Genomic DNA, 5,022 nt, shown 5'->3' on the forward strand with positions numbered 1-5,022 from the left:
ATGCCAACCTCTGGTAATCGTTATTTGGAGTACTGATCAGTGTTGCCAATTTAGCCCTTTTGGGGCTAGATCTAGCCCTTTTTCGGCTCGTTGAGCCCCGAAGAAGAAAATCTAGCACCTAGCCCCGAATCTAGCCCCTAACGCTTTTTTATTTTTTCAATAATGTTTTTGGCTGAGTTAGTTTATTAATCTTTAAAAATGGACGTTGCTACTACTCCTCGAAAATAAGCAGCTATGATTGGCTAACGTAGTCTACTCCAGTAGGGCTTACTTATTGGCAAAATAATCGCTCATTTTGGCGAAAAACTTCTAATTCTACAGGAAATAAATTACATGACGAATTATACAGTTGAGTAATATTGTCGGTTGCCATTTTTTTCTTGCGTACAGAGAAATACGCTCGGAATCAATGTTACAAAAGCTTTGAGGCTTTGTCGTAAGCGAAAGCAATTTAAATGTTTCCTTTTTGATTATTCCTTAAGAAATGCTGATGTGTATGAGAAATTTGTGGGATCCTTATTGCGATGAGGACTTCCCTTGAATTTTCTTTTTTCCTTTTTTTTGTGGGAGGGGGGGGAGGGGAGAATGCACTAGTACTAGAGTTCTCATGGGTTTTCGAACTAGTATTATAGAGTCCCTACGGAGATTTTTAGAGGGCGGAAATGGTTAAGAGGAATGTATTGGAAAGGAGATCTCTTAATACTCTAATGGAGACTTTTGGGGAATGTTTTTCTTTTCATAATATAGCTCGATTTCTTGAGTATTAAATGTCCTCCTTCACAGGGGTACCGACCTAGGTCGAGGATCATGGCGTTTTTAGGGGGATTCTTTTAGGGGTATTTTTTTCATTCGGGGGGACTCTTGCTCGGGTGTTTTTTGCGATATTGAGAGGAGATGCGCCCTTGCCCATCGGGGATGAGCACCCCTGTCATTCAAATGAAGCTTTTCAGGGACTACTGTCCTTAATTTGATGCGTCGCTTGAACAGGACTGTTGACGTTATTTATTAGGAAGAAATATACGCGGAGAGAGAGAGTTCATGGTGCACAGGCTGCTTCAACAAGTTTTTTAAGGGGGTAGTTTTAAGTGATATGTTTATCCTCATTTTAGAGGGACTCTCTTTATGGGGGGGGGGGGGGTACTCCGGTCATAGACGCTCATATGGGTGGCAAGTGAGGGCTCAAGCTCTCCCCTCTTCCCCCTTAGAAATCACAGAGGCGTCACCCTAAGGGCAAGGGCGCACTCGTCTCAATATTGAGCTCCTTCCCCCAAATGAGAAAAATACCCCTCCCTATAAATATTTTAATGGCGCAGTATGCGCCATGACCCCCCCCCCCCCTATCCCAGGTGGGCACCCTCGGAAATCAGAACTTCTTTGATTTTAGTATTTTTTCTTCGCAAAAATGTATTAACATTTCTCTAGCTACTAATGAATAAGTCATTAAAAATGTCAAATTTTAATAACTCTAATCTGTACAGAAATCGGTTTCCACGGGGAAAATATATCCTGCTACACCATGAGGAAAATATCTGGTCCCCCTCTTCTCAAAATGTTGCATATGGGCTCCCATTTTCCGGGATCAATATGATATATCAAGGGGTTAAATGGAGTTAGGACATCGCAGAGATGAAGATGAGAAAGATTTATGCACTCTTTTGATACTATTAAATTGTTTCTTCATTCCAAGATAGTCACTTTTGGAGATCGGGAGGGGTCGATGCCCCCCCCCCCCCGTTATAAAAAAATTTTTGGACTAATGTCAACTATGCTTTATCTTAATGAACATTTTGGCAAGGTCGATGCTATTCCGAAACTGTTGACTTTTTTTGTTCAGCATCATTTTTAGTATTTCTTCAGGAGAGAAATCCGACACTGCCTCTGTTTCGGTTTCTGACTTTGTATGCATATCGCGCGTCAGCATTACGTTAACGTCATATGTTCCTAAGCATGAATCTTGCTTTGTAACCGTGTTTCTGATCTACGCACAGTCAGCACAGCTTATTTTTGGACGATATAGTTATGAATCCCCTACTGTATATATGTACAATGGGAGAGGGGAGCATGAGTGTCCTCGGTTCCAGGGCTGGATCTGCGTACCTGCACACCCCGCGTTGCGGGGGGCCCAATGTCCCAAGAAATTGGGGAAAAAATTAAAAAAAATAAATAAATAAAAAACTACACAAAGACTTAATTACGTCACAAACATACTACTAGGGGAATGGCCCTACAGATTTTGGGGCACAAAATTTATAGATCCGGTCCTGCTCAGTTTAAAGTAAAATAAAAAACAGAGCCCCTTCAAGAAAAAAATTGGGCTACCAATACAGGGCCGCCAGAGCTTAAGTTTTCCTTCAAGATCTTATAGTTTTTTCAATCGGAGACTACCTTTTTTTTAAGACCAAACTGTCCAAATAACGAGCCTGAACCTCCCTCCCCACGACCATATGGCCTATTGTGGCAATTGTCCCTGATAAAAAAAAAAAGTACTTTGTGCTGATTAACTAATACGAATACGACGACCAGCCAGCAGGGGCGGATACAGAAAAATCATTTGGAGGGGGTACGGAAAATTGAATAGCCCTCCCCCCCCCCCGCGTCACCTTTGATGTTTCATAACAAAGCTTTAATGACTTTGTTTTTAAAAGTGAATGTTTTTTATTTCTCCTTTAGATCGAGGAATCTACTTCGAAGTACATGAATATTATGCACTAATATACTTTTAATGTAGACCGAAAACATGTGAAATACATGAACCGAAAACATCTTTAATGTTTCAAGCCATTTAAATACTAAACCCAATATAATTTCACCGAGATGCTAGACAATGAGCAGTTTTACTCAGGAACATTGCCGTTAAGGTTATAACAAAAGGGCAAAGTTAGTAAATAAACCCATACCTCACTTGAAGTTTTTTAAATTAATTTATAAAGAAAATCATAACATATAAGTTTTACTGAAGAATTCAGAAACTATTTTTGTGTGAATTTCAAAACAATTGCTGATTTGTTCTTGAAACCATGATACAGTTGAGATAACATATTGATACTACATGCCGTTTCCATTAAAAATCATGGTTTTTCCAAGAAACTACCATATGATTTCTTTCATTTTGCATTTTTTATAAGCTGAAAAAGAATCGCAAATAGGTTCCTGGATCAAAATGACTCTTTTAGGTGCGCCTACAAATTAAAAAAATAAATAAATAAAATTAAAAAAAAATCAAAATAATTATTGATTCCATCAAAGAAGAATTAGTGGACGAATCGCGATAATACGCTCCCTTGAATTCGAAACTAGTGAGTTAAATGTATTCTGCAACTCTGAGCCTCTGACTCCAGTAATACTTCCTTAGCAAGCAAATATGCTGTGTGTGTTTTGTGTTCTTTTTAATTAACTACGTAAAAAATGCAAAAGAAAAGTCAATTAAAAAGTAATAACTAAAATAGTGAAATTAATTCATCCTTGTGGGGGGGGGGGGGGGCGCAACTCCCAGCCAGTCTAGCATAGATTAGGGTTGGTGACAAAACCTCTCCTGAAACGTTGGTCCAAAAAAAAAAAAAAAATAAATAAATAACTCAAAACCATTTATTCCTAGAAAGAAAAAAAAGTGCGATTTTTCCGTTCATGTCATAGTTAGGAACAACTGCCTTAGCGCATTACAGAAGTGGGAAAAGCAGATTCTGTAGGTCGAATTTGGAGTTTAGGTTGGGTAGGGGGGGGGGGAGGGGAAGCGCCAAGAATAATCTCTTTAAAGATTAATCGGTAAAATAAATTTAAGTGATCGATATGCTAATTAATGGACGTATCTCAACTCCACATCAAGGAAAATTGATATTCCGTTGAGATTCTTGAGTCATTAAATACAAAATTAATCAAAAAAAATTATTTTCCTTTTTTCTTCCCATAATAGGAGGAAACAAACATTAAATATGTATACTCAAACCCCAAATAATGAGGGAATTAACAAAATATTTATAAACGAATAAAAATTTTATGTTTTAAATATTTATTTGGCGAGACTTATTTTCGTCGTCATGGTTACAAATCGTCTGCATTCAAGGCTTATCTCAAATAGTTTTTGCATAAAGGGTTTTTTTTTGTGTAAAATCAAATATTTTCAGGAAAAACATCTAAAAATACTTAATTCTGGTAATTATAAAAGTATAACATTATACGTTGTAAGTTTAATCTTTATGAAAAGTGCACAAGTGCAATTTGGTCATATCTTTATTACCTCATCCTAATTACTAGTTTTTTTTAAGAATATGCCTCCTTTTACCTAACCTAGAAAATCACTGGTCATGATATGAGTGTGAATTTGCCCTCTACTTCCATTCTATACATAGAAACAAGAAACTCAACGAGTAGGGTCCTATCGCAATTTATGATTTCGAAAAACATAATTTGAAATCAAGACGTCAAAATTCAAATGAATGCTAGGGCCTTTTTTTTTTCAAGTTACAACAATTTATACGTTTTGAAGTAAAATTGTGAAATCAAAGTTTGTGTGTGGTCTTTGTATTAATGTGGGGTCTCTTAACTAGAATGTGCTACGCTGCAAATGCTTGAAAAAAAAAAATGACAGAATCTTGAAAAAGAGAGGAAAGAAACAAAATTTTGAAATCTAAGAAATCATGGCTAAAACTAAAACAAGTGAAAATGTGTGAGGGCTATCCACTAAAAACAGATAAATAATTATAAATCATGTATTAATTTGAAAAAGAAAGGCATATCCTCTCCAATATGCACACTTGAAGGATCCGTGAGCAGTGCACGTCCGAGACAATTTCTTTTACTCATCATTTGTCCTAACATAACTGAACCAACACTTATTTGCAATATTAGCAACCAAACTTCAAACGATTAAAATGTTTTTTTTTCCACCACACTCCTAAGATTTAAATGAAATGGCTAGATGTAGCTGTTAAAAAATATCGTAGCTAATTTGAGAGGTTGCAGAAAATTTATAACAATTTGGTAGAAAACATTAAATATACAGACACAGAGATTTGATACAAGAAC

Source organism: Uloborus diversus, chromosome 5, assembly GCF_026930045.1.
Source record: "Uloborus diversus isolate 005 chromosome 5, Udiv.v.3.1, whole genome shotgun sequence".
Lineage (NCBI taxonomy): Eukaryota > Metazoa > Arthropoda > Arachnida > Araneae > Uloboridae > Uloborus > Uloborus diversus.